The sequence below is a fragment of the Passer domesticus genome, chromosome 10, assembly GCF_036417665.1.
Source record: "Passer domesticus isolate bPasDom1 chromosome 10, bPasDom1.hap1, whole genome shotgun sequence".
In the NCBI taxonomy this organism is placed as follows: Eukaryota; Metazoa; Chordata; class Aves; order Passeriformes; family Passeridae; genus Passer; species Passer domesticus.
The window spans coordinates 33,387,796-33,401,575 of record NC_087483.1 but is presented as its reverse complement, the minus strand read 5'-3'; positions in this window follow the sequence as shown (position 1 = coordinate 33,401,575).

Sequence of the window (13,780 nt, the reverse complement as noted above, 5' to 3'; positions counted from 1 at the left end):
AATATTTTTCTTGGCGTAATCTAGACTATAAATAGCTTTATCATCAGTTTCTGGTTCTCTTTAGTCCCTTGGGAATGCCAGTTCTCTTCCATAGTTAGTCTCAGTAGTAAGATCATCCCAACATCACCCTTGCTCAGGCACTCCCTTTCCAAGAAACACAGCAAACCAGGGCCAAGTACTTTGCTCTACTTCCCAAGGCTCCAGACAGACAACACTGAGAAGATGTTCCTGTATATTCCCTGAACCTTCATCCCCCTTCCCTCCCAATCTGCAGGCATGCAGCAGTTCACCATGACACTGAGCTCTCTTCCGCACAAGTCTTATCTCCAACCAAAGATTCATTTCCACTCAAAGAATTCTCAGAGCGGCATTTTTATGTCCCACACAGGCCCCTGGGCAAGAACATGACATTCAAGGACTACTGATTTTCACCTTCTCTCTGTGACACCCAAACACTTGGGAATGTTGGCACCTTGCCCATCTTTTAAACCATGACCCTCTGTGTGAGAGAGCAGTGGAGGCACCCTGTAAGCACTGAAGCAAGAGTTTAAGTGACTCCTTTAACAGCAGTCATTGACTGAGGAACAACAGGCTCAGATCAGACTTTGGAGTGAGTTTTTTCAAAAGCACTCCCTATTTTGATTTTAAAAACTATCCATCATCAATGCAATTTGGTCAGGGTAACATATACTGAGCAAATATAGGCATCTGCCTGTTCAAGCTTCCTACATCTCCCCAGGAGCATTCCTGAACAGGGTCCTGCAATCACTGCTGTGCTGTTGGGAAGCCTCTGAGAGTCACTAACAACCTTCCCTTTGCAAGTGGTAATCACACCTGCAGTGTCATCTGAGATAACAGCGAGCAGTGTGTGTACAGACTGTGGAGTCACAACCCTGCCCTTCATAGCCTGTGCTGGGTGAGCACACATCAAACATGCTCTCATGTGCCATCACTGTCTTTACTCCACTTCTGCTATCATAATCCAGCCCTAATCCTTACAAAAGTGTTAAGAGCATCCCCTGCTCCAAGAGCCGGGCTCAGAGCACAGTGACTGCAGCAGAGCTCTGGGAACAAGAGCAGGAATTGTCACCCCAGATGCACAGAGAGGACTCAGGCACCGCTCGCTCCTGCAGGCTGCCTCGGTCTGTGCACGGCAGAGCTGCTATTGTTGGTGCTGCTTAGGAAATATTCCAGGGAGTGTGTAATTGTTTATGCTCAGATTCTTTTATCAACGCTTAATTAACTGCAGTTACAACACATGTTCACCATTAATATTTTAAATTACTGAGATGTTTGCTAAATCTATTCTGATGGCCTTCTTGGAAACTTCCACCAAAGGTTCCAAAAGTGACAGGGTGTAGTCCTGTGCCTGCAGTACTTGGCCCCTTCTTGCTTAAGGGTCTTTGGGCATGATCTTGAGTGATATCTACATTTCATGCCTGTGACACTACAAAAGGGGCCATTTCTAAAAGTTATCTGAAGCTGATTTTCCTCCTTTGTAAACAGCTCTGGGCATTTCTAAACCACTGTTTTACTCGGCTACAACAAAAGCTGTTGTCATCCAGCCGTGCTGCAGAAAGTGGTTGTTTTGGATTTGGCCACATCTTCCAAATACACTGTTTCATCAGTCATTTTATCCCACAGAAGCCACAATTAGAAACATTTTGCTCCTAAATTCCAGAAACAACTTCTAAAAGCCTAGAAATTTCCCCAGTTGGCTCCTTCAGCTGGATCCCCTCTGCTGAAGTAACTGAGCAGCAGCTTTTTCACCTTTTAAACAGGAACGCACAAAATGCACCCAAAGTCTGGTTTCCCTTTTACCAAGACCTGGGAGGACTGCAAATGAAAGCCATTTAAAGTGCCTGGCTTTTGTTGAAAAATCGTTCAGGGCTCCAAAAATTAGCAAAAGAACCATCCTCCTTTTGAAGTTTACTTTACAGGCTTGCGACAAGATTCATTACTTGAGTCACAAGGCTTGTAATTGATCATTCTCAGCCTGTGCTCAGACAGCCTGGCGGTGTAGTATGCCAAGTCACCAGGGATTTCGTGTTTGTGGGTTTGCAGGGTTTTAAATAAGTTATTTTGGCAGTTTTAGGGGACATTAACTAGTCTTGTTGTTCTCATCCACCTCTTGTGAGTATTGACAATTGAGTCAAGGTTACAATTAATGTGTTTTTTCTGTGTGTTATTACACTGAATAACACTGACAGACTGTGCTCTTTTCCTCTGGAGCAGTTTTGCATTTCTTGGTCTAATCTATGTGGTTTTATGCTTATATATTAAAGCCTTTCCCTTTCCTTCCTGCCATACTTCTCTCCTTGCAAATACCACATTGTATATGAATTTGCTCCCATCTTCCTTCCAGTGCAACCCTTACCAGGATAAGACTCTTCCTCAGTTATCCACTGGAGAAAACAAATTTTTACCATAATGGAGTCTGAATGTCTGTGGGTAGTTCATTATAAATCATAGCTCTAACTTCCAGGGACCCTCCAAGCCAAGTTCCCCAAAGAATGCTTGTAAAAGTCTGTGTACTTGTAATCAGTCTAAGTACCTCGGCTCTGAGCCTGTGAAGGAACTCTGCATCTAAGTTTTCGGATCAGGACCTGTATTTGTTAGATTATTCAGTCTTATCACTATTTAACAGAGAAGCTAATAGCTGACAGGATGTGTTAGCTAAGCTTGCTAATTCTGGTCTTCCTCCTCCATCCATAATTGATAAAAAGTTGCTATATTCTCATATAAATTGCAATATTCTTTGCCCCCATTGTGCTCCCATTTTTCCATTTTCTAATTAGGCTGGGCAAGGAATTGCTGTTGAACTTGCTAAACTGCAGTTTTCAGCAGGATTTTTCATCAGCACTTTTCCCATATATGATTATATTTTTGTGTGGTAGTGGAATTCTGTCAGCAATCTCCTACCTGAGCTTTGAATGTACCAAACACATTTGGAGGAAATCATGCTTTTGTCCTATATATTTTCCTTGCAAATAATTTCTGTGTTTCAGTGAAAGCTTAAAAGAATCCCTAGATATCCGTAGAAGGTGGAAGCAGTGACTGTGACAGCCCTGATCTCTCAGGAAATATTTCCATGGAGCTTCACCTGAAGCTATCTTGGCCTTTCTCCTTCACCACTGAGGGTTTTCTCAATCACCACTGAGCTCCAGTGCTGGAACTGCTGCTGGCATCAATGGACTGGATATGCAGTTCTCCTGAAGAACTCAGAGCACAATGAAGTCTGTACATTTTGTGAAACATACATACAGCAAAAACTTGCTTTGTTATATGACTTTTGGAGCTTTGTAGCTCTCCTGGTTAACTCCGGTCATCTGGAGTCATTTAAGCACGAGTGAGTGCTCTAAAGGTGCAAGGTAAAATAGTGCTGCCCATCTCATTAGACAGACACATCTAGGAATAGCATTGCTTCCCTCATTTCTCAAGGAAAGGGCTTGGGCCCAACTTATTAGAGTGACAATGAATGGCAGTGAAAGTCAGACTGGGACTAAAACAGACGTGAGAGAAAAAGAAAGAAAGAGAGAAAAGGAGGGAGAGAGATGGAGAGAATTAAAGGAAGTAGGGAGAAAATCTCTTGTGCAGATAAAAGAGGAAAAAACCTGCACAATGGACAGCAGTAGATATCAGGCTGGTGACATTGTCCATCTTTCCACTTCTAGGTTGGTTGAGTCACTGGAACACCTGAAGGCCACCTTCACAGTTAGGTGTCTTCACAATTTATATTCTATCACTTTCAGCCTTTTCCTCTCCCCTTTTATTTCCAAAAATCAGTCACCAGAATACCTTTGTTTTCAGTTTAAGCGTGCCTGGACCTACAAAGGATTCCAGTTAGCTCTAGCAGGCACAAGGTATGTTGTTTCTTTGGAAACATCAACTCTAATTAAAACAGTAGTGCAGGTACAATGCCCTTGGGTGTCTCCAATCCAAGGCATATTTGGGATAATGGGAGATGGGCTAATTTCTCATCAAAGTGTAAAGTTCATTCTGGGGACTAGTGGCATCACCTCCAGTTTGCTCAGCTGTAAATAAATTTCCTCGAAGTTTCAGTTGATATTCCATAGTTCAGTACTGGCAGTCAAGCCCTTGACAGCCTTTGATACAATACACAATGTCACAGTCCTACTGCCCCTTCCTCATTACCCTCTCTCTAGACTGCACACATGCATAGCCACATTAAAAGCAGATGATGTTACATGCATTAAAATGCTAACATTTGCTAACATTGAGCTGTATTGAAGCCAAATTAATTCTGGACAAAGCTGATACCTCAGACAAAGATTATGTGTACAGAGGAAAGGGGATTTCCTGCAGCCATTGTCCAGCCAAAAGCCTCAGGTAGAGGTGTGTCAGCAACAGTCAATCTGTTCCTATTTACGCTGTTTTCAAACTATAATGAAAGCATATTAATTTTTTTTGCTAAGGATTTGGTTTTAGATCTCTTTTATTAATTGTTTTCAACCTATTGTTACATTTGCCTTAATGAGATTATCTTATAGCCATAGTCCATGAATAACTAGTTCATTTGTGTGCTCTGTTCTGTAGAAATAGCAAATTATTTGCAATGTTCTCAGAGAAAAAAGTCTTTTGCACTAGAAAAGCTGTTAGAGCTTTAATTACAAGTTTTATTGCAAATCACTTAGCACTTGAATGCCTCTACTGATGAATAGGAGTCTGATCTGAGTCTCAGACTCTAGCTCGTTCTGTTAATTAATTATGGCCATTTTTCTGTGCAATCAACATCATTATTTCTATTGTTATGAGGCTAAAAGACTGCAAACTAGATTCTATTTTAGAAGATGAGGGATATGTATAGAAAGTCCTGAAAGTCTAGTACAAATAGGTAAAGAATATGTGTAATTAATTATTATTAGAACCTCTATTTAAAAGCAGGGAGGTTGAGGTACAGAAAGCTGCCCAAATCAGACTACATTGTAAGACTGTGGTAAAGAAATTAAAATGTTTCTTAAGCACTGTAGCTATGGTGAAAACATTTCCTTTGATGTGACAAGGCTGCCTCTAATTTCCCATCTCTAGCTCACATGGAGACACGTTGCTGTTCCTCATGAACCCACACTCTGGGATAAAAGCAATATGTGCAACATGCAAACACGTCAGACAGCTCCAGACAAAAATTAAACTCTGGCAGGAAAACATATAGGCTGAAGGGTTTTCTGCAGTGTATTTTGGGGGTGGATTTTGGAGTAATTTTTTGGTTGTTTGTAACCCCAGCCTCTTGAATGTTTAGGAAGTAATAGATGCAGTGTTCCAACTGAAGTGAGCATGATTACCACCTTACATGTATGCAGAGAAAGACAGCTGGTAGGCAGCCTCTCCTTTAAGGGGCAAAATTGCACCTGACTATTTGTAATGTATATGAAAGCATTGGGAACTGGAATGTCTGGAGACGGACACTGTCTATTCACATGTGGAAACATCTGCTCCTCTTCTATACCTCTCACCCCTATCTGGAAAGTGTAGCTGATCAGCAAGGTTGTTCTTTCTGCTGAAACCCTCATCACTTCTGGGGTGGCCCACAAAGGTGCTAAATCAGCACCACTGGGGAAGTAAGTCTGAGAAATAATCTGATTTAAGAATAGCCAAAATGTACCAGCAATAATTCTTACAAACCTACACCCCACTTGTAAAATTATCCAGGGATCATTTGAGAGACGCTTTTTGTGTAGGAGTTAATGAGTGTGGGAGGAACATTGACTCATCTCTTGCAGCAAGCATACTGATAAACAGCCAGATATTACCATAATTCATCTGAATCTCACTTTTCAGGGCTTGGTTCTCTTCTTCTTTAATGTGGACATTTTGCAATACTCCAAGAGAAACATCCATTCTGATAAAATGACACCAAAGATCTGGGGATGTAAGCAAGCTGTGGTTTGTACATGTTTGAAAATGGGGGGAAACCTTGTAAAGTTTGCTGGAAGAATCTGCTGGCTATATTTCTATTCTGCTTTGCTCCACTCCTTTATCCTGCAGTTCACCAGAAAGATATTTAGCCTTTGAGCTGTCACAACCATCAATCTTAAAATATTTCAAGCTCATTCAAAGGAACTGTTTTTGAAAATAATAATGAGAGTTGACATCTGCATTGCAATGAGATCTTAGTCTGTTTTGAGATCAGAGAGGCAAACTAGGCACCTTTTCCTAGATTAAGGCTTGGAAAGATCTTAGTCCTCTGCTTTATGACTAAATATTGCCTTCATGCTAAAGACAGTGGCACACATATACATATATATACACATTTACACATATATAGTTATACATACACACATATAGAGGCAAAAAATTCCTACAACCACAACATAGTTTTTAAAAGACTAATATTTTGTTAATCCTTATGGTGGAAAAACAGAGCATTAGTCACAGTTTTCTGTATCTAAACCACTTCCAGAAACAAATCCACCAAGTGCACACTTTCAGCAGAGTGGAGTCCTGGCAGGGATCTCTCCCCTGGATGTCTTAATGAATGCCAGGTACAAAATTCAGACCCACAGCTGCCCTCCTTCCCAGCTAACAGCTTGTGCTGGAGCAGCATCAAAGCTGGCTGCAGGCGTAGCAAATGTATGCACCTGCACTGAGTAATTACTGAGCCTAATGCCAGTATGGATTAGCTTCAGTGCTCTTGTGAAAAAAGTATGGATTAACTCACAGCATTCAGCTTATTACAGCTGTCTTACTGCACATCCAGTTTTTATGGGCACTTATAAAGCAATATCCATCCACATTCCCTTTTGATTTCTGATGATGGAGTCCTTCAGCTGTGACATTGGAGTGTACTTCAAAGCTACCTCTTTGTCTGCTTTTCTCCTCTTTTTTTTTTTTCCATTTCAAACTCAGCATTAATTTGTAGATTACTGCTCATGTCCTGCCACCACACATACACCTAACGTCTCTTTCCAACTTTTATATGTAATTTACTTTTTAATGTCTTTGTATTAATTTCTTTCTCATCATCTGGAACTAGTGGGGAGACTGGATATCCATAAAAAACAGTTTAGATACTGCTTCTAAAAATCAAAATGGCTTTGACAACCAGTGCTGTCTGCAATGGGTACCCATCTAATGATAGCTCCATTTAGACACTCCTGACTTTTGATCAGTATTTTCCTCTTCTGGAATAAATCTGGAAACATAGAAATGAACAGCTGCTACTTCTGTAGCCATCCTCTTGAGCTGTCCCTGAAACCACGTAAAATTGTTCTTATTGTCAAATTGCAATTTCTTTTCTGTGAAAATGCAATAAAGATAAAAATAAATTTCAGCTCTAATGCTCTGTCTGTCCTGTGTATGCCTGTTTTGTCTAGACTGTGAGCAATGAGAACCAGACACCATCTGAAATGTTAATTTACTTTATTAAGAAAATGAGACTTATATGATCCTGGTGATCCTGGTATTTGTCTGTGTCCCTTTAATAGCTTTTGAACTCATTGCCTGATTTCAAGCTAATGTGACAGAAGGGGCAGGGGGGAATAAGACAACTGACTTGCTACAGGTTTCAAGAAAATTAGAAGTTGTATAGAAGAGAGCAAGCTGTAAATGCCCTGAAAGCCTGCTGCAGGAATGCTCATGTAGGCTGAGATTATTCATACAGTAAAGATCTCTTACAAATTTTATCTCTGCAAGAAAAATACCAAAACCCAAACACCTAGAATCTGAAACTGTAGTTGATCAAGAAAACAAATAAACAGCAACTGAAGCTTGAGTTAGGCTGGTGCCCATGGAATTAGTCTGCTTATCTGTCAAAAAGCAGCACCACACCATATGATAAACAGGAGGAATTGTCACTAGAGTGAGAAAGGGATCAGATTTTCCTGGTGCTGGGCTGGGGATCAGCCACAGGGGCTGAGGCTGGCAGCCTGTGGAGCTGGCACTGCTTGGATCAGACAGTAAGCTGCATCAAAGCTGTGCAAAAAAAAAGTTTTCTATAAGAGTACTTGTTTGGATTTGGCTGCCAAAATATTTAGGGACTGCAAGGGCATAAAGCAGCCCATGACAAAATAGTTCTTTTGATCAGAAATAGCTTGAATACCCAATGTTTCACTGCAGGGCTGCAGAGAAGAGATGCCAGCTGTGATGTCTGCAGATTCTCTGCTGCAAGGAAGACAATCTATTTGTAAATTATTCCTTTCCTAGCACAGGTGAAAGGAAGAGCATAACTGGTATTAAGAAACTGCCCCTGGAACTGTAATTCATAGGGAAGATCTGTATTGTGAGTACAAGCAGATACAGTGCATTTTACACTGAGCCTGTGGGATGAGACCAGGAAGAAGAACAGAGAAAGATCAGAGAGGAAAAAAAAAGGAGTTGCATTTCTTTTCAGTACTATGTGTGTCTCTGGTGTGCATTTTTGCGCTCTGTCATTTTAAGCCTGAAAGTTCAGGGACACTCTGTCTCATGTTCACCCTTAGCCCAAGGGTGAACATGAGACAGAGTCAGCTGCTTTCCATCTATTTTCCTTCTCCTTGGAGAGTCCTGTTCCTCCCTAGCAGAGAAGGCAGCCCTTTCTTTGGAGATGGAGGAGAAGGTCTAACTCTAGGAATGGAAATTTGCAGCGTGTAGGCTGATGGTGTTGAGCCTCACTAGCAGTAGTTGCTGCTTTGGAAGTGGTCTAGAGAGGGAATGATTTTATTTATAGTTAATTCCTTTTCTCTCCATAATGGGAACTGCTCACTTGGATGGTCCCCAAAGCAACACCCCACATGGAGCCAAGCACCTGGTTACAGACCTGGCTTATTCCATCGGGCACAAGAGGGCACTCTTAAATGGGGTCTCCTCTCTTCTACATGAGAGGTTGCTGGAAGGAATACCAGAGAGTTTATCATATTTCCATGCCTGGGAGCTATGACAAACAATTAAACTTTTTTTAAGTTGTACTTTTAGACCTGTCTGCTCTGGTGCTGTGAGATGCCAGCAGCACGGGGATGTATTAATTGTGTAAGTAAAACTAAAAAAACCCACATCCGCTATAATTTACCCATTACTTTGCAATCACAGAAAATTAACAAGAACTTGCCTCATTTAGTTCTCACCCTGCACCCAGATTCTGGGCATCCTTTAGCTTTCCTTGGTGAGATGAAAGAGGATATAAGGTATTTTTCTAAGAAACAAAATTCAACCTTGCAGAAATTATTCCTGGTTTTTTGTTTGGGTTTTTTGTTTGCTTGTGTTTGTTTTGGAGGGTTTTTTGTTTGTTTAGTTTTGTGGTTGTTTTTTTCTTACAACTGGTACCAGACAGGCAGTAGCCAATACTGATTTAAAATATAATTTCTCAGCACAGGGCTAGATTATGGAACTCCCTGCCATGTTGGAGTCAGAGTCCCAGCATGACCTGAAAGGATCTGAGTATGTTCCTGGACACCAGCAAATACTGAGTCTTCAAAAGGAAGAGGCATCAGGGTAGTGCTCCAGGCACAAGCTTTAACAGGGGAATATTTTAGGAAATAAGAGTTCAGCCAATGTTGCACTATGAAGAAAGAGCTGGGCAGCCTGAATGACAGAGTAATTTGGCACTGCTGAGGTGATGGCTGTGAGGCCAACAAATACTGATTTGGTGTTTCCAGGCTTCTAAGGAATCACAGATTTGTTTCCCACTTGGTAAAATTTCCCTTGTGCTGACAAAACTCCTTGTCTTGAAAAGATCAAACAATTTCTATATTTCAAAGAAAGAGTAGCCACTGAAGAGAAGGACCAAAATGTCCTCTATTGCTTTTACAACTTATTATTAGTATTCCACATTTTAAGCATTTGAAATGCTCTTTCTACCATGGCCTGTGTGCCAAAGTTCTTAAATAGTTGCTCAGTTGTCCTGTGAGCAAATGGAAGCCTTCACACTTTGTTCTCCAAGTGCTTTCTCCTCCCTGGTTCCCAGTAGGTTAAGATGTGTATGAATAAAATACACAAATGTGTAACATAAAAATGCTTTGGAGAAGGTTGTGTTTAGCAAAACAAATGGCCTGACTTGGCAGTTGGTTATTTGTACTGCAGGAGGCCTGTGGAGCCCCACTGGGTGAGGTATTTTCACAGGTCTATAAAAGAAAATACTTTGCTTTGGGGAACACCTTCTGTCCCCCTTGTGTCACAGCCTAGAAGTGGAGCTGGACTGTGAATTGCCCCTTTTATCTGGAGTCAATGAGCTCAGCTAAGCACCCGATCCAACCTTCTTTGGTGCCCCAAAACCTTCCCGTAGTTATTTTCTTACTTTATTTCTCCAAAAACTACATTGACACAAACAAGATTAACTTCTGGCTTCTGCTGGTTGTTGGTAGAGCTGAGAATTGCATTTACTGTCTTTAGGAGTGCTATGATAGCCTCACTCCTCATGTGGATGATAAACCATGTTTTACCATGTTTGAACAGGTAAATGCCATTCACTGTGTGAGGAAAGGTATGGTAAGAAGGCAGATCCTAGCTTAAAATAAATAAAGCTTCACCTTCCAGCTAAAGGAAAGCTGGAAATTTTTCCCAAGATTTTTTAAAGAAAAACTTGATCCTGCAACAGGAAGCTGGAGTTAAAAATAGAATATCAATGGGAATATCATATGGGGAGGAGTCTGTAAGCTTCCAACCTGCTCTCTGGGTTGGAGAACTCAGTGTGTCTATGGTGTGTGTTTGCTCTACATGCTTTTAAATGCCATGGTGGCAGAAGTGGATTTGAAGCATGTGAAATGTTCTCGGTCTTCTGTAATTCTTGGTATGTTGACAGAGCAGTTAATGAAAGGCTGTTTCAGCTGACCAGTTGGAATATAGATAGAGAATGTGCATGTGGTGAGGAGATCTGCATTCAATTACCCTCCTACCACAGACTGGCTGCAGACAAGACAATTATTCTGTGCCTCAGTTCCCTAATTCTAAAACAATGAGCTTCCTTTGTCTGACTTGTCTACGTAGAGGAGATGCTCCTTGGGGCACTGATTGCTTCTTTAAATGTTTTTTGTTTTACCAGTTAATACAAAGCAGCTCTTACTATCTGAGTACTCCTGGAATTTTCCTGCTCCTAATCAGAAGTGGTTAATTAGTCATTTTCTATCTCTGTGTTTAATTTTTGTTTTCTTTATCTAATATTGGCAAAAAATATTTTTTTCTTGAACAACAGTGTTACGTTTGGTTTTGGAAAACTGTCTCACGTGATGTCTTTATTTCCCTTTTTTCCCACTCCATCACAATTTAAGAATGTCAGCAATGGTAGTCCAAACTGCCATACTAAGCCACACAGACAAATTTTTCTTAGACCAAAAAATTTTGTTCTAAACAAACACATACAACTACCACAGCAGAGCTGTTTCATTGCCAGTTATCCCCCTGTGCTTAAAGTTAAATTGAAGCTTTCAGAGAAGATTTGAGAGGCCAAAATATCACCTAGCCTAGGTGAATTTTAATGCAGTCTTTTTGTGCATGTGTTTTATTCACTTTAAAAATATCACTTTGGCACAGAAGCCATTTGGGCTGACTTAAAAATGTTTGACCAGATAACAAGGAGACGTAACAGTCACTGGAAGCATTTCCAACTTGGGATACTTAATTAACCTTATGACTAAAAATTCTTATGAACATCAGAAGATCAACATTCCAACATATTCCTGGTTATATTTATTAAGTATTTCCTTTTTTGGTCCTAAGTGTGAATGCTTGAAAAAATGTTAATACAACCCACTTGACTTCACTGGCACATTTTACAAAAGGAGGAGGAAAATATGTGGAAGCCACTGAAAACTAAAGGGTTCTTGCTTTGGAGGAAAAACAAAGTTCAAGCCAGTGCTACAGACGGGCTGGAACTCTTCCATAGTTTTAAAAGGAAAAGACCCTATTGAAGGCTCTTTTCACAAAACTCCTTTACTTCCTTTGAATAAATGAGGAACCAAGCACACTTAGCAGTGTGTAAAACACATTTCTTTAAGAGAAGCCAGCTTTATCTTCAAGTCCCAGCTAGTTAATCTGCTCAAAGTCATTTTTAACTTAAAGTCTGAGAAATCTGACACCACCACAGGGACTTAAAGCTTTTAGTCTAGATGGAATTTGCTGACAATACTTTCAGCTAGGGCACAAATAAAGACAGATTGGTTTCTCTCATTAAATTTGGTAAAAATGAATATTTTCCTCTTGCAGGGAAAAAAACCAGAAGGGGACAAGTATTCATTTTCTCTCTCCCTAGATCTGTAAGCTGTACTAGCTACATCTATGTGGTATCTTCAGGTACATGTGCCATAGATGAATGATGTGCAAATACAGCTGTTTTGGAAGTGCCTGGGAAATCCTGCATTCCCCTCCTGGAGGGGAGCATTCCCCTCAATAAGTTGCATATTTTTACCTGCACTGCAATAGACATCTGGCTATAAATCCAGAAGCCTGGGTATATCTGCAGCATAATTGGGGTTGGCTTCCAAAATATAGATAGTGAACTACTTGTGTGAAACTCCTGCTGTGGGAGGTTGGAAATTCCAAATGTGCACTGGAGCATGGTCAGGTATGTGCTGCATTCACAGGTAACTATATCTTCTTGCATTTTTACTGTTTGTGTATTGGTTGATAACTGAACAGAGTTTCCTGGGAAAAGCTTTTAATTACAAATGCTACATTACTCTCCCATAACTGTTGAAGTTACCTAATCTGAGTTTTGTCAACTAACAAGAATTTTATTGCCATGAATTAGGCAAACTTCAAATATATCTCTCAATTTATCATGTTTACTTCTTGAAGGAAACAAATCTGTGTTATATAACACTTGCCAGACATTGTTTCTATCGCACTGTTCTTCACTTTCATTCCCAAGGGTTGGGGTATTTGCATTCTTTAGCTTTGCATTAAAAAGAGAGAGAGAGAGAAAAAAAGAACAATAAAACAAGAATACTGTCCATCTCTGTAATTATGCTGTAGCTATGTAGCCATGCCAGTGCTTCTTTCTTTAGGCTAGAAATTGAGATTAGAGACTGAAGGCTGTAATAAAAGTAAATTATACTCTGTAGCTGGCGTGGCTGGTCTCTGTGTGCACAGCAATGGGTACTAACTCCAGATGTAATGGAAGCTCTCCACTGTAGATTATTGAGAAGAATATAACTGTGCTTTGGTAAAAAGAGTAATAGGCATATTTGCTAAATTTCCCCAGCCTCTGATGCATCTCAAATTCCCCCTGTCAATTTGAACTTAGCTCTTAGGACAAACTTGTGCCCCATTCACAGGGACTGTTCCCATTTCATGAAAAAGCACACAGCTAACTGCACAGTGCAGGGTGGGAAGACTTCTTCTGTTGACTGTCTTTACAGTAAACCATAAGAAGGTTTGTGTTGGATATTAGGAAAAGGTTCTTCACCCAGAGGGTGGCTGGGCACTGGAACAGGCTCCCCAGGGCAGTGGTCACAGCACCAGCCAAAGAAGTGTTTGGAGAGTGCTCTCAGGCTCATGGTGTGACTCTTGAGGTGTCCTGGGCAGGGCCAGGAGCTGCCCTTTGGAGACCTGTAGGTCTCTTTTCAGCTCAGGATGTTCTGTGAGCCTACGATTGATTTGCAGGCTCAATCTGTTTCTCTGTGTCCATTTGCACAACACTGAGGAACCATTCCCTTTATCTGCCCCATGAAAACCAACAGCACTCTGCTGACAGTTTTCATTCAGCAACAGTCAGAAGTAGTTACTGGTTTTGATGCTGTAATCTATGAAAGTTGAAGCTCTCTGCCACCACCTGTGGCTTTAGAAAAATGAAGATTCAGAATATTTGTAGTTCAACCAAATATTTGGTCTGCTAGTCTGAACAGTCTGTTAG